Below are 20,409 nucleotides of genomic sequence, written 5' to 3'. Positions count from 1 at the left end.
GAGCACACAACAAGGCCGGGGAGTTCAGGGGCCTAAGCAAGCGGTTGGCCCATGTTCAAACTGTGGTTGGCACCGGTGAAGGAGAAGGGAACATCCGTTTGACTGCCCGGGTCTGAGAAGCTCTGTGATGTCCGTGACCTCAGTGGATGGGAGGACACAAGACGACAGCCAGAGGGACAAAGACCACTGTGTTTGAAAACAGCATGTCCACATTACGTGTCAAAGTGATTCAGTTTATACAGAGATTTACTTCTAGATCTATACATTTTTACATCCAATGTAACACAAAATGATTTTCATCGAAGATAAATGATCCAATATGCATGTCACTGCTGGAGTTTTGGTTTACTCACCAACTTTCGTGGAAATCCACTCAGCAGTGTTTACATAATCCTGCTCACAGACAAACAAACTAGAATGACACTCAGTAGATTGCATACCTCCCCTAAGGCCCAACATACCCCTTAAGATTCAAGCCAGATTTTTATTTGGATCTGCAACATATTTCACTGACTGTCACTTAAACATGGATTATATTTTCAATATCCATGAATTATTTTCTGAGAAATCGAGGAAAATATAGAAAAATGCAATGTTAAAAAATAAATCCTGGATCTGCCCCCTGATGTGAATCCACACCAAAAGTTAAAGGCCAAACCGCATCTTGTTCAGTAGCAAACATACAAGTGGACGGGGACGAAAACCAATAGCGGCTGGTGATAAAATTGATTGGGGGGGGGGGGGGGGGGGGGGGGGCGCAGTGTTGGGGGGGACAAACAAACTGAGGCCAGACAAACAAAAACACACAACACACAACATGCAAATCCTGTAGCCTTCATCGAGCTGCTGAGCAATGCTCAACCTGCTGCAAAAATGTAGCCTCATTGTGTTGTCTACATGACTGTGGGAACTTTCAATCTGGGGCTGCAGTGCCCCCGATTGACAAGCCGCCACTGGCGAAAAGGTAAACTTCCTGGTGCAGTTAATGAGCCTTCTCTAGAGGCTAGCTAGTTCTCTAGCGACCACATTTAAAAGATGGCTTGAGTCTTTTAAAATACTGCACTACACAGAGTAATATACTAACAATTTAATTATCCTGGCTTTGAAATATTGAGTTAAGACATCTCCAAACTTCACTAGCATAATTGTATTCCTTGCCTGCGTCCCACTGAGCTGTGCATGACTGATTGAGTTCACGTGGTTATGATGAAATGATGTACACTGTCAACAGTAAGAAAATGACAGTATCTATTTTATTACTCAGAAGGCCTCGAAACATTTTGTGTTGTAACTTTCTCAGGAAAAAAAATTACTTTCAGTGGTGACGCTCTACAGAACCGAAATACACTGCGCCTCTCAAGGTCTCTCTCATACAGCCTCAAAAAAACCAGATGAGGATGTTGACAACTTGAATGAGGGGGCAGCGTCGGTGAAGAGGTGATGATTCAACATTCGGCTGATGAGTTTTTGATATATTACAAAAAGGGCAGGCTGCTTTCTAGATGAATAGCAAATGTATTTTTTATGACAAATCATGTGTCATATGATCACGCTTCATCTCTCCGTTCATTGACCCGTTCCCTGACATATTCAATGCAATAAACTAAGTCAGCCAAATGAAATACTATACAGATTCATGCATAATCCTGACACATGTTTTCACGGCCTGTTGGGAAAATCCTCAGCTGTGAAAGCCATTACACTGATCCAGGGTTTCTGTTAGATTTAGATGAATACAATATACATGTATATGAATTTTGAGCCAATAATAATAATAATAATAATAATAATAATAATAATAATAATAATAATAATAATAATAATAATAATAATAACAATAATCTGAGCACATCATGCAGCCATGTAACCTCACTGGTGATCTTATTTGAGTCTCTCTTAACTACTGTCAGTAACTGTAAGGATAGCACAGAGTTACATCCAGGGCTGTTACAACAGGGTGCAGCTGTTAATTGCCTGAGGCCCTGAGCTAAGGGGGGTGGGGGGGGGCTCGAGAATAGCTGATTAGTCACAATTTTTTGAGAACCACCTTAAATTTCATGATCAGCTACTTACAGAAGACAGTTAATGACGCCTCATGCCACTAGCTTTTTGCCAAAAACTTGGTAATTTAAGAGGTTTGGTTGAATAAGAACGTTTCAAAGTGTATCTGGGATGGTGAACTGAGGTCGTCTTCTCCGGACTTTCTGCTGACTTCATACTAGGGGGCTGGGTGGAGAAAGTGCACCTAAAGTCTGGAGGCTCTCACTTGGACATTTGCGTTCATAAATACACATGCTCTGGGGTAAATGCGAAGAATCTCCAGAGTTCAGTGAATGCGTGAAAGCAGCTTAGATGTGGCGTGTCCGTCTTTGCTGGTAGCAGCTTCCCCCAGGTCCAGCCCACTGCTGCATTTTAGAGGGAGTTGTTAGTCAACTGGTGACCGTCACCTCCACGCCTCTGTCCTGCAGCTGGATGCCACCACATCCACCCTCACACTTTCAAGTATAAGGGCCATACATAGGTGATTGTATCAGACCCTTCGCCACCTGTTCACTTGCAATCCCTGCAAATGAGGGGGCGAATAAAACATTTGCTTCTTGTGGCGAAGCAAATCGCAGCGTGGAGTTCAAATATGGTGAACTTTAATCCGACGCATGTGTGACTAAGCTCGAATGCAGTTGCTTAATGGAAGCAGGTTATCTCACAATAACATAATTGAATATCTGTTTATGAGATGAAGGCTTAACACCAAATCATGATATTAAATTACAATCTCTGATGAATACACTGATGATTTGACTCCTATGTGCAGCTGAAAATGTAAATGAACAGGGTGGCATTTTATTCACAGTATACCCACAGGGTGTTACTGCCCTCACATGCACTTGGAATCTGTGGAAGAGAAAAAAACACCCCGATGTTTATTTCGAATGCTTAACAGTTTTGTGCAAAGACTTGGCACCGAAGATTCTGTACCTGAAGCCAGGCTTATATTTTAGGCCCTATGAGGTCGTGATAAGAGTAAGAAATGGAAGAGCTGATGGAATGTGAGGCACGTCTACAGGAGAAAAACACAAGCTCCAAAAATCCCTCACACTCCTCTTTCTCTCGCTTGCTGTTTCATTATCTGTCTCTCAAACTCACACAGATTCAAAATGCATACATTGCAGCTCAGTTGTTCTATCTTGAGAAGATCAGGCTGTAAAGTGCCGGATTCACGGCCAGTCTTCAGTGTCTCCGTGTCAAGGGTCATTCACTCATCCTCCATGATAGACCAGAGAGCAATCATGCACTGCTGCTGGCTGCTAATGAAAAGATTGGTAGGCGTAGTGATAAGGAGGAGACATATTGAAAGAGCCACGGGCATAAAACCACTTTAGGATTAGTATTCATAAAATTTTAATAATGGAGAGGTGTTCCTGGATGATTTAAGACATATCCATCTATGTGGAAGCACAACAAACACATGGTACAGGTCAGATCACATAAGGAGGTTTAGTTTATGATGGTGTTTCCAAGCAATATTCGGTGCCACTGTTATAATAAGCACAGACACATGGAGGAACAGAGTCAGATTGAATATTTTCATGTCATATTTACATCTGGAACTCACTAGCTTTTGTTATATGTGACGGATGTTTAACCCATTAGCTTACTTTTATTTTGTCCAAACATTCAAATTCTCGTCCACATGACCTTTGTTTTACATATTGATCACAAAAGCATGCCGGGCCAGTAGGTGGCAATAAAGTCACCAGAGGCAGACGCCTGTGGTGAAAATTTGTAAAAAATTCAGTTTTAGTAAAATAAAATTCTGTTTGCGTATAGTGTCTCGCTTACCCCTTGGTGGCTAGCTGCAGTAAAGGTGATAAACCCTGCCTCCTCCATGTTGGTGGATGGGAAATGGACCAAATTAAAGGGTCTAAAGACGTCAAATAAATATTTCTCAAAAATGGTTTCTGTCATTTCTAGGTGCTCATTTGTCTTACTTGATACCTGATATTATAAACACAGGGTGAAACCTGCAGGATTGTCAACTGTGACTGACTCGTGACAGGTTGTGTATCCACAGCAACGTGTTACCACAGCTTCACCCCCTGATCGCTACTTTTATATATTTTCGCTTTGTATTTTGATAGTGGGAAAAAGTGGAGACGTGTCGTCCAAATAAAATGGCTACCCATCCAATGATTGATGAGACATCTGCTTTTTCTGCTGGTGTGGCTAAACAGTTCACTGAGAGCAGCAGGACTCAGGCATAGTGATGATGAGGTTTGTGCTGGATGCAACTCAACATGAAAAACAGGAGATCAACTCACACTTCTCGATGACGTCAGTGAGGAAGCCTCTACAACATGTGGAACTCCTCCACGATGCACCTGCATAAACACAGTATTCAGACAGAGAAGCAAAGAGCACCATTTGCACGGTTTGGCCTCTTGACTGTTTGTGCAGTCAGTGTTTATTCGCCTCAAACAACCAACACATTGTACATTGCCTCTAAACTAGCTAAGAACGGACACACTAGCCTTGCATGTGGGATGTTACATGTGTGTTTTTGTCAAGCTAAACCTCAGACTTAACTCAGACCTCACCAGTCCTCTTCTAATCTACAAGCATTTATGAAGCAGATTGATGAAGTCCTGGGATACGAAGAATTACGCAATTTTTCAGTCAAGCTGAACATTTTAAAGTCATGCGGTCACATCTTAACATCAGCTCGCCTCACCTCTAGGGAGTTTGGATTTTTGGAATCATTACATCAATTTGATGTTTGTATGCTGTACTGCCTGTAAATGAGCTCTGCCCTCTGTCTGAACACAGATTACTACTTTATAAGACTTTCCTGATCTGATGTAGCAAATACTGAAAACAAAAATAAATACATTAGACAAAAATAAATACGTTAGTCCAACTGTGGGGTAGTATAAGGCTTAATTAAATATTCTGATTAAAATACAAAGACTGGTATATATTAATCTCTACAATAAAGACAGGTGGATTTTCCATTGTGTGCAGCATTCTTTATGTTGCAAACAGTGAATATTGAAAGAGCCAGCGTGCCTTACCAACTGCAGCCAACACGCCACATGAAAAGCCATTCATTTTCCAGCTGAGTGGTGCAGTTAGCCTTCTGACAGGCCAGTCATCCACATGGTTGGAGAGAGAGGCTGAGTGCAGAGAGCTAGGAGGAGAGAGACAGAGAAAGCAGGAGAGGAGAGATCTCAGCTGAAGGGTTAATGAAATCTAGAAATACTCTAGGGCAGATTACTCATCTCTGGACATGATTGCTCCATCATCCTCACCACCCCTCTATCACCACCCCTCCTCTCCTGTGGAATCTCACTACCACCAATCACAACTGATTACTGTGTCTGGTTTTGCAGCCCCAGGTACCCTGTCTTTCTGCATTTTGTCAAAACTCCACGTGCATGAGAAAAGTCTGGAAACTCGCACTGCCAGTGAGGATTCAGTAGAGGCACCCAGCTACATGGTGAGGCTGTGCAGAGAAGCCTGATGTGTCTAAGTCATTCCAGGTTGCATTTCCTTCAGGTATTACAGAGCTTTGGATGAACTTTGCAGAAAGTGGAGAGGTTTATGAACATTACTGTGCTGAGCCCTGAATCCCAGTAAAGTGAGTTGATTATGTCTAATCGAACAGTGTGTTAAGGTGCTCCTGCCACCCAACAATTTGTTAAGCTATTTATTCTTACATTATTTTACAGTTTATGACAATCCTGCATAACATAGATCTGCATATTCAAAACTAGAGTGACACTCAGTAGAGCTCATACCTCCACCAAGGTCGAACAGTCCCATTAAATTCAATCAGGCAGCAACAAATTACCACACAAATCAGTTCCCCTAGATATGGATGACTTTCAAGATCCATTAATCATATGAAAACAGTGAAAATGTCAATAAGCTCATAATGTTAAAGAAAAGAAAATAAGTATTATAAATAAAATAAACATTATATAAATAAAAAATTATAAATTATAATAAATCTTTCCACCTAGCTTTGTGTAAATCTGTCCCGCAGGTTATGCGTAATCTTGCTTAAACCAAACAAACCAATAAACTAGAATAGCACTCAGTAGTGCACATATCTCTCTGCTAAGGCCCAACAGTTCCATTAAATTCAAATGTATCTACAACAAATTACACACAGTTATAAAACAAGCGCTCCCTTTGTAAGTGAGGCGGGCTATTTAAACCCCGCCCCCTTCTCTGATTTGACTAAAGCTGCTGCTGCTCTTGTAGCTTCCTGCTAATTCTGTAGCTTTATGTAGGAATAATTCTGTTTCCATGCTGCTCCTTATAAACACACATATAAAAATACATATCAACGGTGGGCTTCAAACCAGAAGCTGGAGTTTTCTGTCAGATTCAGCTGTACTTAAACACAGTGAGTATCTGCTGCTTGTGCACAGGGACTGAATGTTGTAGCTCTGTTGTGTTTTTGTGCTTTTAAAATGTTAGCTAGCTAGTTTGAGCCTAGCTGCTGTTGCTAGCTGCTAATTGTGCTGCTTGTCTTCTCTTTGTCGTTCACTCTGTCGGCTGACATGTGCGCTAGTGTGATTTATGTGTTTTTTTACTTTAGCTTGTTCCCATTGTTTTGTTGACTCATTGCTAGCAGGTTGTATTGTGACAGGGTGATGTCAGTTTTGGCTTATTCAGTATTGTCTCACACTTAGAGCATAAAAGACCCAGCAGCCATTTACACACAGGTGGAATTTATTCTCTGAACTTAGCTCCATTAGTATAAGATGTGGCATGCAGCCATTGTTAATGTTACAAATGACACCCGTGTATTTCCTGTGGTGACAGGCCTGTAACCTGCCTATGAAACTGGCTGAATAAGTTAGTCGGTTAGATGGTTGTGCCAGAAGGTGAAATTCAGTTTCACAATACTGCACTTTAAAGGTTCAGTGTGTAGAATTTAGTGACATCTAGTGGTGAAGTTGCATGTTGCAGCTGAATACCCCTCACCTCACCTTCCCCTTCTATACATGAAACAGAACCTGTGGTAGCCTCCAAAAATTAAAAGGTGTTTAGTTCGTCCAGTACTGTAAAAAACATGGCAGCCTCTGTAGAGAGGACCTGCTCCCGAGGTAAATATAATGTATTTAAATATAAAGGGATGAAAACTTTACTAGGGTAAAGAAAACAACAATTTGTACAATTTAGATGATTACACACTAGTAATAAGATCACTGGGATTATTTGATATTTAATTTATGCCAATAGATCCCTTTCATGTAAATCTTACCCACTACCCCTACTAACCTCTTGACCGTGGGCGTGCTCATAATGACAACAATCACAACTTCCTGCTCCGGACATGCAACATAGCCAGATTTCTTGCTAATCTGCCATGCTATCTCTCAGTGCAATTATACAGAAAGGTACCCAGGAAAATAAAATCCACAACCATATGAGCACACACCAGGTTTGGCAGCCAACTGTGCCTCCTCTTTCACATGAATGTGATTCAATTGGGTAGCATGTGTGGTTGAGTGTATATCATATCATAATTTGATTGGCTGGTGCCTCCGTTGCTGCATGAAAAGTTGACCTTTGCTACATGCAGCACTAGCAATACGACCCAACAGAACCCCAATGCAGTTCAACATCACATGAAATCACTCAATTCAAATTGAAGGTTGAAGGCTCGAATGCTTAACGTGTGAGTCCTGCGTCAGTGCTGTTATGGCTGCAGGTACCAGACTTTTGCCGGTTGTATCTTATTGACCTGAACCTGTGCGCAAATTACAATATCGAAAAAGGGACAGTTGAGTGAATGAGGGACTTCCTGTGCTATTGAGGTGAGCTAATGTGAGTGACGGCCTTAAAGTGGAATTCAAAGAGTTTGGGGGTGTTAAGACGGAGTATCTTGGCAGCAGTTTAAGATAGATGTGTTAGTTTTGTTCCATTTTCTGACAGAGAGGATGTTGTGTGCTGTTCAAAGCAGAGTTTATTGTCTAGTGTGAGTCAAAGCTATTTGAAGCTGTCGAACGTTTCAAATGTTTCATTGTTGATCTGTAACGTTTATATGATCTGTATCTGAGGTGCTACAGTATCTAACCTGCTGCTGGTTACTATCTCAGTTCACTAGACAATATCCCCACAATGTTTTGAGGTGCATCCTTGGGAAGTGGCCACATGGTGGCAGGAGCCTGGCCCTGAAATGGCAGATTCCAAAGCCGTCATTGCAAGACCAGACATGAACAGAATCCGGTGGCTGCTATTTAGTTTGTTGTCTTGGCAGAGGTCACCCACATGACATATGAATATCTGCTATTGCACTATTTTGACAAAAATCTGTTGCCAGAAAAAAATAGATGTTGTTGTTATTTATTCACCACAAAACAATGTTGCATCAATTTCGCATGTTTTTGCTTCTGTAAACTGTAAAATGTTGCCTGAAGAGAATATGCTTATTCTAGCTGTCATAGACCATATCAGGCCTATCTATACAAGAAAATTGCAGTTTTATTTATTCCTTTCCTGCCACAGCTTTGCACTGCACAAAGCAAAACTCTCACAATGGCACAGCTTTCACCACCAGAAGAATTGAAAGTTTAACCTTTTATGTTTTCACTCACAAATAAAACAGGGCATTTCACACAGGGAGACCTTTGCCTTATTTGCTTATCCCTTCTGATATTTTCACAAGAAAGAAACAAGAACACAACCAAACACACATGCAGTTTAATTTGTCAATACCAGACACCATAAATAACAATTGTCAATGTGTCTCCACTTCCTCCCACTTCACAAAAACAAAGCCAAAATATTCTGGATACAGGTGCCACCATCTTGTGCTGGTGACATTATTTGAAATTGAGAGTCAATCACAAGTCACTTGTCGCAGCTGTAAATCATGATGTGCATAGCATCAAATAACAGTAAAAAACAAACAAACATCAGAGTGATAGGAACTAACAAAAATGACAGAAACCATCTTTGAAAAAAACTATGTAGTTTGATCCATGTCCCATCTGCTAATATGGAGAAGGCAGGGTTTGAGTTATACTGCAGCTACCACGGTGCGATAAAGAATTTGACTTCAATTGTGGGGGCTGTCATGTCGTCTATCTTTATATACAGTCAATGGTTTATACATATGTTAATGCACAACACTTGTGATGTGTAATATATTGGATACATACAATTGAAATACCAAAGTGGATTTATAGTGTGCACTGTTCAGATGGTGCTATGCCTCAGCAGTCGAGGCCTTATTTTGGTTTGGTAGAAAGTAATTTTGTCTTGGTTTGACCCAAAAGGAGCTTCAGTACGAGAGACTTATTCATGGTGTGTGTTGCTCTGCTACAGTCAAATAGATTATTTTTATAATATTGAATATATATACAATAAATATTTGGAATGACATTTTGCAAACATGACCATTTAAAAAGTTGTGTGTTTCATACGCGTGTGCTGCAGCAGTGGAGAAATTCTATACATCAGAGCCTCCCTGGAAAGGTCTGTGCATTTCAGGGGCATGGTGGGAATAAGTCGCTTATAAGAAACTAATTTCCGCTGGTTTTGAACTGTGACACATCCCTGGCTTTACTTCAGCTTTTCTTAAGAAACTGTGTTTTCAAAATGTGTTTCAATACATTTTATGTTTTTCCTCCTTTCATGATTCTTCCCTAGACGAATGGTGGCTCTGTGTTTGTTCATGACACATTATTGTGGTGCCATTATTGCCAGAGCTCTTTCTCAAAAGAGATCCAGAGACGACCCTCGTTGGAGATAGCACCAGTAGTGAAACTAGTATTCAAGCCATTTAACTGATGCTTTGTGTTTCCTTCAGGACTCACTGCAGCCATCACACTCAACTCCAGTCCTTTGTATTTCTGTCTGGCGTAGTCTCCTGGCGATTGACTTGTGATGAAATCCTCCTTGCATTGTGAGATCCACAGTTGACATCAACAGCCTGTAGCCAGTTTACTCGACCAGCTGGATGTCGAATGACTTGGGTCTTTCGCCCTTGACTGAGCTGACACTGTGGTGTGAGGAGGAAGTTGCTGCAATGTTTATCATTTGGCCGTCTTTGCTAGCATCTGCTTACACTTTTGTGGTCTTGATGTCATCCTGCTGTTATTGTTTTTAATTTGTCCTGCATGTACAGGATGTCTCATACACAGTTTTCAATCTGTTTTGGTTTATTGTGTTTACAAGCCAACAGGTCCATATTTTTTGCTGTTGTCTGTAAGCGCATTGTACTTCAGATTTTCCTCAGGTCTTTAAAGTCTGACCTCAATTTTAATCCATGCCATGTCCAAGCTGTTACAACTCCATTATATTAGAGGCAGCCGGCTGAGTTACAGTGTAGTGTTGGACATCATGCCGAAGGTGCTCAGACATGGATTTATTTTCAAAAGTAGAAGAAGAGGATTGTCACAGTTTGGCTGTTTTTACAGTTTTCTAAAGAAGATGCATACTTGAGGAAACATATCTAAATGTTGACCTTGCTTTAATTGCTTTTCATTGAAGCCTCCTAACATTCTCTGAGACAATGTTGTCGTTACATTTAGTTGTATTGTGAGACCGATGTTACTTGGTATGTAATGATTTGTAATTTTCTTAACAGTTCTTATCTTTATTCATTGTGTTTATATTGTTGCAGATGTTGTAGGAGAAGATGCATTTTAGCACCATGAGTTAAACTGTGTGAAATCAGAAACATCCCAGAATGGACATAAAAAGAACGATTTTATGGATAATTGAGAAGCAAACAAAAAAATTGATTAATACTTGGGACATTGCAGGTCTGGCTGATTAATATTGGCAAAATCTAACCCAGTACAAAGTTATTTCATTTATTATTAATCTTATAATTCCAATGTTTTAACTTGTGTTTCCAATCTGCATACAAAGACATTACTGATATACTGCTTTGTATTTGCTCTTTGAGTTGAATAAAATGCATGATTCGTCACTTTTACCACTCCAATATAAAAAGGAACTAAAAGGACAAAAACAGCAGGACTTGTCTTGCTCTCTCTGCTGTGCACACCAGTGGTTTGTCTGACCCGGTGTTACAAAACTTTATTAGGTTGACTCTTCTGAGACCAGTGTGGACTTGCTGTGAAAAGGCCTCTGGAACTGCAGCCCCACAGGGACCGCTGACGGCAAGGTTAAGAGGGGCCCTCAAAGTCAGAGGAAAACTCAGAATGGTTACACAATACTGAATTGACATCCAGAAATTAGAAAAGTTGACTGATATATTTTTCTGTACAAAGATCCTAAAAATGTCATATATTTCAGTTTTTTGGGGGGTAAATGAAGTTGCTTATGAATAATACATGAGGCCTCACTGTGTGTATTTTTGTCCATAATGGATAGTTCCTAATCTGACTTCACAGCCCTCCCCTTACCATGTACTGTGTCACTTTCCTCAAGGGTGTGACACATCACAGCACTTTGGAGGCCTCGACTGAACATACATGAACCGACTGAGGGCCACTGCCAAGGTCAAACATCACCATATGCTCGGCCGGCATCGACTCTGTCATTTATTTTGTTGTGTCTCTACTCTTCTTTAGTGAAATACTTTTCATCATTCTGATGGTGCTTTCTTACACACAACACGGGTGCAGGCAAGGAATTCTGTTAAGGCAACACAAACAAACATGAGGAAAGTAACACAGAACAGGAGAATGACTCAGACCAGCCAAGAAAAAAACAAGGAGCTCGTAGGTAAGAGAGGAGCTAGCTCTGTTGCAGATAGACGTGGCTTAGCTTGTCTCCACAATACTAAAACACCACTAGTCTCCTTTAGCACCTGTGCAAGAATCATGCAGCACAGTACAAAGAGAGCCTACACATTAGGGCGAGTGCTTAAAACATACCCCAAACTATGAAGCAAGAGACTTTAGCCTGCGGCACACCATATGGCACAGACTCCCAAAGATGGGAGGAGATTGCAGCTGCTGTTTCAACGTTGCAACGAGTATAGATATGTAACATTATCTGGATATGAAATGACCTCTATCAGGATGGAAGATTCTGGTCATATCACACAGCCCTACCAACGTTTTTTTTCATGGAGTGGTTAAATTTCATACATCTCCCTTTAAAGCTGAACTTTGTGAACCATGCATGTCTGTACAGTTTCCATATATAGCTTTCTAACATGCACACTGTCAAATGACTTGTATCCAACACATTTAGACCCTATACACCTGGAGCTTGAGGGCCATTTATGATTCCACTTATTCCTCCTTATACCAGCTGTTTCATCCACTTATCTTCAATATACAAAAGACACAGTTCTAATCTCAAATACCCTCGGTTCCAATGAACACACTAAAAACATGTTTATTATCCTTTTGCTTTTTACAATTTCACAGGAATTCAATAATCATGGAGACACTAAAACATGCACTCCTGAAATGGATGTTTTTCAGCCATAGGTAAAACATATTTTTAGTATTTATGTATGCAACGAGGACATTGGCACTTTATACCTTTTATTAAACATACACTGAGCAATTTCCAGGAACATATTTGTGTTTCTTGCTAACCCACATACCATTTGGGTCCAATGAAAATTTGCGACATATGTTACGCGTTGTTTGATGTATTATATCTTCTTCACTATTGATGGCAGAAAGCTTAAATATTGTTACAAAATTATATATAAATTTATATATATATATATAATATAGGTTCATAATACCCTCATCATCACCCCCATTTATAGGAATATTTTTTTCCCAAAATAAAGAGAAAATGTCGTACGTCTTCAGTTTGGTGAGGCAAGGAACAATACCAGTCAAGATAGTAATGCTCAAACGTGGTTAAAAGTGCAATAATAAAAATTGAATGACCAAGCTATTTGTATGCTGTTAAATCAGCAATGTTGATATTTGTTAATATTTAAAGAAGATAGGCACTTTATACAAACCACTAACTTAATGGCTAAACTATGAGAGCAGACCAGTGGATTAAACTGCACTGTGGTGCATTTAAATGCATATTAGTTACAGGTGTAATAGTATTTGCTATTATATCCTCCAAGGTCGTCCGTCGTTGCCATATTCTAGATTGCCACATCTTCCCAAAATTTACATTATCAAAAATGTACATAATTCATTCATGTATATACATATAAAATAAATACTGTATATCAATATAAACATCTATTATAGAAATCCTATGTGACCATTAAGTCATTCACACAAAGTAAATTGTAACTGCAAACTATTTTTTTTCATCTCTTCCTCCAGTCACTCTTCCCTTCTCCTTTCATACGCATTTTGCTCTTTTTCTTTCACATTCCAGTTTCTGTCCTCTTCTTTTAATCCACTTCTCTCTCTCCAAAACAATACCCTGGTTTCTTTTACCTTTTGGCTTGTGCTCTTCTGAGGCTTCTGTTACTCTCTACTCTCTTACTGGGTATGGCTGAGGTGGAGGAGAATTCACTGCTGTGTCCTGAGCTGACTCGAGCACGGATGAACGATTGATGTGATGTTTGCAATTCAGAACTTCATTTATTAACTGGCACCACCCCTGGGACTCAGCAGTGGCTTCTCCTCCCTCTGTTTTCAAGGTTCTACAAAGAAAGGAAAAGGGAAATTGCACTTTATGATTTTAATAGTCCACAAAATATGGTTTCCCAATGCTATATGGTTACAAGCTTTCACCTGCAGTTTACTATTGTTGATAAATGCTTAACTGATATTAAAACAATACATTCAATAATAATTATTTGACAGTTTTGGCACAGTCAGCTTTACAACTAACAGTGCTGTTAGTTTTCATTCCATGATTTTCATACTATCCATACTGAAAATGTTCAGTAGACCATGTGGCCTTGCACACTAAAAGTACATAGCCTTAAAACCATAACAGATTGCTGTCAGGTTTGTGATCTGCCCAACATGGACTCATATGTGGCGAAGCATAAAAATGATCTCTCATCTGGATTTTATGCAGATACGAGACACTCGAAATGACAAGTGTAAATGGAGCCCAACACTGCACATGCTGAAATGCACTGTGAGGCTGTATGAGCAGCTTTTTGAAGCCTTATGCAGCAGTAAGTGGACAGAAGCCGTTAACTGGCTGGACCAGCTCCAGACAGTCTTATCAACAGCCACTCAGAGAACCAGTGGCTCTATGGGTGGTTGGCACATAACATCTACTCCTAAAACTGTCCCATGATGAATGGCCCCAATTATGGCCATGACCTTTCTCTTTGTTACACACTCCTTCTCCCTGATTCCTCTCATATACTTTCTGTTTCTCTGTTTACCTTTGTTTCACCCCTGGTTTCAGAGATGCTGCTTTGAGTCACTCTCTTGTGTCTTACTTTCCCACTCATTTGCTTTTGACTCCTTTTTTTCATGGTATTTCTTTTGTTTCCTGTTTCTTTCTCAGTTTGACCACAATGTGTTAATCCTGTTTTGCCCCATTTTGAGTAAAAATCTACAATTGGTGATTCATCTTACATCTAATGGCAGTTAAACTAGAACAGATTTGTCATAGCTCTTTCCTAGATGAAGATTGTGTATGAGAATTTCTGTACACAATAAAATAATAAAACCAGAGGTGCCCGGATGGTGTAAAAGAAAAAACACACTCGCCCACCACTGCTGAGATCCTGTTTCAATCTTTGGCAGCAGTGCTTGCGGCCTGTCTTGGTGCTCCATCAAACACAATTGGCAGTTTGTTAGCTGATGTGGGTTCATGTCCTCGTTGTTGAACTAGTGAGTCCTACATGCTGGCAGAGAGGAGACACAAGTCAAGATTCATCCAAACAGCACAAATGTTATCTGTAGCCTATTTTCAAAAGAAAATGTGAAGGTTTTTTTAATGTCTGTATACATCCACTACGGTTATGTAAATACTACATTTTCGCACATCGTGAAATCCTTGATGGTGTTAATTCTACTGTCCAGTGCCATTAAAACATTGCAGAAGAAGAACAGCATGCATGTTGGCTGGATAGACGGATGGGTATGTGCTTTATTGAGTTCAGGGAGAAATTTTGGATGTTGGATTTTCTTTCCAAGAAATCCTACATGCATCAGTTGACAGCAATAACAAGGATTTACTGGGAATAAATGGAAGGGCAAATTGCTCTGAAATCAATAAGGATGCAAAAGAAAAAGTGTCTTCGCCACAATATTGGAAATGCTCATTGAGGACATTTGTTACAAAAATCTGAAAAAACGGCTTTCAAAGAACTGTCTTCGAATTGTCAATCTTTGCTTTTTCCTGCTAAATGATGATGCACTAAACACAACCAGTATGTGTGTGTGTGTGTGTGTGTGTGTTGAGCGGTTGCTCTTCCCTTAGTTTTCAATTTTCTCTCCTCTCTTGCTCCTTCCCTCTCTTCACCCCATTTCCCCAATGGCCACTCTCCTAACTTTTATTCCTGTGTGTATGTGTTTGTTTTATCCCTGCAGGCAGGAGACAGATGTCTGGTAGGTTCCTTTTTTACAGAAAAAGACTGCAGGCGATGGCTGGAGCAGATGAATTGTATTCTGGGGTCAAGCAGTGTTTTGGTCGGAGTGTGGCTGCTTTCAGCGGTTTCCTCCTTCCAGATTGACAAAACTCAATTCATTTTATAGGAAAGAAAGGAGACAAAAGAGCCCATCTTCTAACTTGAATATCTTTAGTGTGACGTGATCGATTACATATAAAAAAATCGTAATGCCCTGTCTGGTGAGATAAAGGTTGAACAAAAGGAAAAGAAAACACAAGTGTTGACACATGCTCTTATTTGGATTTCCAGATAAGAACGCCTTTAGCGATATCTGTTTTGGGAGAAACAAAGCTTTCTGAGTGAACCTCTCTGCAGTTTCAGATGAGGCCAGATTTCAGGGAGATGATCTTTTGTCTGAGGTCGTCACTTTGAGTAAAGATGATTCAGTTAATAATCCACCCAGAGTCACCATGGCTGTCTTTAATCTTAGAACTGGCACTTTCACATCAGGGACAGGTCCTTGAAGGTAGTGTGCAGTTTCTGGTCATAGCTGTTACGATATTGTTTATCAAAATATCTAACGTCATTGAAAAATTAACCAAACAAGGTAACTAATAACCTAGGTGATTTGTTTTATTTTACCATATTTTAATAACCTAGGTGATTTATTATATTTTACCAGGGAGGTGGTCACCGGTCACAGGGTTTATGCTGAATACTGACTGCCTGCTGAAGACTGTACAATCTTTGTGGATGTTTTAATGGCCACTGATGCTGGTAGGATTTCTCCCTTTGCTGCTGATGGTCAATGTGACTGGGGGTCAGTGTGATTGAGTGGGAGAGACAGGGAGGCAAAGAGTGGTCTCCTCCTGTTCCTTATACAATCATTGTGTTTAAATAAAATTAAAATTATGATCCCTTTATCTACCAGCATTAAGTATAGGATGCTCACCTGCATGCACACACTATTTCTCTGTCTGCACATGTATCACTTTCTGAGAGGAGACTGCAGGATTGGGAGGTTATTGAGGGGAATGGTCTTTTTGGTAATTTTGGTTTGATCATTTGTGTCTAATGAGAGTTGGAACTAAGTTTAGATTCCGTACTTAATGAACCATAATGGGTCAACATGGCCTGGTGACCAATTGCAGAATTCTGTCTACAAATGCAGACGAGAAGTGCACCCTTCAGTTATCAAATATCAGTGTATCCCTTTTAAAGTCCCAGTGTATCATAATCTGTTGTGGGCCTACAGATAAATCATAGTGTCTGTTAAAATGGTAATAAAGGTGTCCTTAGGCTGAAGTGGTCACAGTGACAGTCAGTGTAGCACGCCAGTGGCCTAGATGTTGTCGGTCAAGATGTGTAGAGAGCAGTCCCTTTGGTCAAACATGGCATAATCGCAATTGTACAAGATGGTTTTATGCCCAGTTACTCACCTCACATCTGTGTGTTTTAGAGGATGCTGGGGAATTTAGCCTCTTAACTGAGACATGAACAAGGTTATGTTGTTGTATCTTTTCCACAGCAAGGAAAACTCTCCCTGCACATTTTCTGACTCATCAATAAAAGGAGGAATTGTAGTATGTTTTCATCAATAACAGTTTAATGTGTTTGGGGTTTTCTTTCAATAGATAGAGAAATTATAGTGTTGACACTTTATGACCCTAAATTTATTCATGCTTGATCGCTGAATGTTGTACTACCATTAAAACAGCAAGAGAAACTGCATTTGTTTTATTTGCCACTGGCTATATTTTATGTGTGTGTATGTGTGAGTGAATCTATCTATCTACGAAGGCTTACTTAAATCCAAGCTGCACATTCAATATTAAAATCAATATTTTTTTAGTCTTGGTCAGTTGAAGTTTCAGAGCATCTGCTTGATCAACTCTGTAATTAGCATTAACAATACAAAATGAGCAGGACACTTAAGGTTTTTGATTGCACTCGTAAATCTAGTAAATGAAGCAGTTTTGTTGGCAGCAGCTGAATTTCTCGAATGCCAACAATAAACTCAGTTGCTCACAGGCGGAGCATATGTGACACTGGTAGCCACTGGGTGTGTGTGGCTTTTCTCTCTTGGTAAATATGATTGATGCCCTAACAAAAAAAAGCAAACTATGAAAATGTGGAAAAAGGGAAATGATCCCTTTGATTTTGTTCTTTAGTTTCCACACTTCATATCGAGAACTGTCGATTCAGATTTTCTTTCCCTTTTTAATTTGTATAGAGTTTTTTCCTATCGTTTGATCTTTTCATACAACCCCAGTGTTGTTGCAGTCTACAGGTCAGTGCGGCTGAAGCATGTGGAGGTCAAATGCCTTATTTAAGGACACATGTTTCCGGATTTTTCCAGGCAGGTAACGTTTCTGTCCTGTCCCGTTAGGTCAGTGTTCACCAACCTTTTCGAGCCCAAGATCACTTTTTAATTTCAAACGTAAACTGAAATCTACCACCCTGATATCTTCCAAGAAACCCACTTAGGAGGGTCATATTTATTAGTTTTTGCAATTTCTGTAAAGGCTGAATGTATGATATACACAAAGAAAGGCAGTTGTTTAACTTTATCTATTCAATGCACAATATTCACATTATTATCAATTCATATTTACCGCATCTGTTCAGTGCACAATATTTAGCTTCAGTTCAACAATATGTTCTGCAGAGGAGCTGCTACTGCAGCACAATGTTTTTACATATAGGCTTTGCCTTGAATATGGCCATAAATATGACCCTTTCCTTGAATGAAAGAAGTCCCTTGTACTCAAATTAATACCAGTACTATACTATACAAAAGAATGGATTCCATCAACAGAAACGCTGGAGTGCTTTTATTTTGAAACGCACACAGAAAGTGGTTATAACATTTTAAAATGCACGTTTGTGACATAATTTCAACAGATAAACATTAAACTCATGTGAAATATCATTTTCTCTGTTTATTCTGCTGTGAAACACAATGTTTATATGTCTATGACACAAATGTATTTACAACCGAACCCGTTTCAAAGTAAAAGCACTCCAGCGTTTCACTTTCTGAATCCATTAATTTGATCTCACGGGGCTTTGATTGTTATCGACCGACCGGGAGGTGCGTGTCGTCATACCGTAGAGAGTCCTGGTGTTTAGTTTAGTACATGATACGACTTGTTTCGAAGGCAAAGCAGTAAATAAACCAGCAGCTCCGCCGCCAGTAGCGGACACCCTGCCGTGTGAACAACTGACAACCGACACACAGCTGATCTGCGGCGCAACAGCAGACAGTGAGTTCAGAGAGTTCGGAGATCGACAGTGAAGACTGGGAGATCGACCGGTAGATCGCGATCGACGGGTTGGCGACCACTGCTTTAGGTTATAACCAACCATAAAAGCATTAGAAGAGTTTGGCACCTTGTCAAGTTTTAGGCGTGTTGTCCTGTGCTGCCTGACTGTGTCAAGGACTAGTCCTGTTAAGAGCTCATCATATGGCCCATTAATCTATTTAAACGTTCATGTTGTGTGTGTGTGTGTGTGTGTGTGTGTGTGAAAGAGATTTGTATTCATTATGAGTGGCTTAACCTGGAGTGCTGGAAGAAAGAATAACTGTAGCTTGATGTCATTCACACGTAGAGAATAGGCTGATGGAGCTGGACTGTCATCAGCAGTCGTCTTTTTAGTGAAAAATACAAATGCATCTAATTATCTTCATAAGAAGTACATGTGTCTGATGTCATGGTGTCTCTACTGTCCAATCATGTGCTTAGTGAAGACAACACTTTGACAAAACTTAAGGTGCTTGCTACTAATTGCAAAAGTAGCACATTAAGCAGGTTTCAGAAAATAGTAGGAATACAGCTGGAGAGTGTCAACTGACTTCTGGTTGATGAGATGTTGTATCTCCTAACAATTACTAGTTTACAACACTGACATTAGCACTAATAGATCTGGGTCTTCAAAATAGAAATGTAGGCTTAAGACATTACCAGGGTTATCTTGGTTCCTGCACAACCTAAAATATCATGAGGCAGAACCAGACCCTGATATATGTGCGATCAGTTATGAAATTAACTGAATATTTTTCTTTTGAGATTGTGGGAATATCACTTACATGGTAAGATGAAAATGGATGCATACTTGTCTAGACTGTATTTACCTTAACAGGACTGACAGTCAGTCTTCACCACCCACTCTCCCCAGTGATGCGTTTAAGTGTGAGCATGCATTTGCCTGTAAAATTTGTGTGATACTGTGATTATTGATTATTCATACTCTTGAGAAGGTCTCAGTTTACATCAACTGATTTTACTATGTCAGTTGTGGAATATACAGCTACAGAAAAGATGCATTTCTTGATAATATGGGTAAATGACCTAACTATGTAAAACATGACGATTTTGTAATGCTAACGAGCAATGATGACCCTAATAAACCACCATAATAAAACAGGTCCCTACCACATAACAAATCCCAATATAACCCCTGTTGTGTGTCTAACTCTCCCGTGAACATTTGCTGCCTAGCACCCACTCTACTCAGCAGGGATTAGGTACTCTTAGACACACACACACACACACACACACACACACACACACACACACACACACACACACACACACACACACACACACCAAATACTCTCTATCCTGAGCCTCAGTGAGCGGTTGAAGCGATAGAAGCAGCAGGAGAGCGGAGACTAAAAAAACAACTGTTTACAAAGAAAGAGAGAGAGCAGTCTAACCTCTCTACAAAGGCAATGTGATCGACCCTCATGAGTGTGGTGAGTGCTTTTGGGCGTGTTGTAATAATACCTGTTGCTGTTTGATGTACCTCCTCTGTGGATGTCAACAATATGTGGATGGTGGGTGGGTGCATGTGCCTTTTATATTTGTTTGTGTGTGTGTGTGTGTGTGTGTCAAAGGTCTTTGCGAACAGCGCTGCAATACTTGTTTCTTCTTGCAACAGTGGCTCCTTGCACA

The 20,409-nt window shown here is 40.0% G+C and overlaps 1 protein-coding gene across 4 annotated transcripts in view; it reads left to right on the top strand.

The window, feature by feature from the left end:
- Positions 1 to 20,101: 20,101 nt before the first annotated feature.
- Positions 20,102 to 20,409, top strand: part of sphkap (SPHK1 interactor, AKAP domain containing) — a 107,995-nt gene continuing 107,687 nt past the window's right edge. Inside the window, exon 1 of one of the 4 annotated variants that reach the window (XM_034604410.1) lies at positions 20,102 to 20,210. The gene's annotated coding sequence lies outside the window, so the exon portion shown is untranslated. The remainder of the gene's footprint in view (positions 20,211 to 20,409) is intronic. The other 3 variants (XM_034604411.1, XM_034604408.1, XM_034604412.1) reach the window with 3 other exon arrangements.

This window comes from Hippoglossus hippoglossus, chromosome 13 (assembly GCF_009819705.1).
Source record: "Hippoglossus hippoglossus isolate fHipHip1 chromosome 13, fHipHip1.pri, whole genome shotgun sequence".
NCBI classification, from domain to species: Eukaryota; Metazoa; Chordata; class Actinopteri; order Pleuronectiformes; family Pleuronectidae; genus Hippoglossus; species Hippoglossus hippoglossus.
This window is presented reverse-complemented; position numbering and strand designations above follow the sequence as displayed.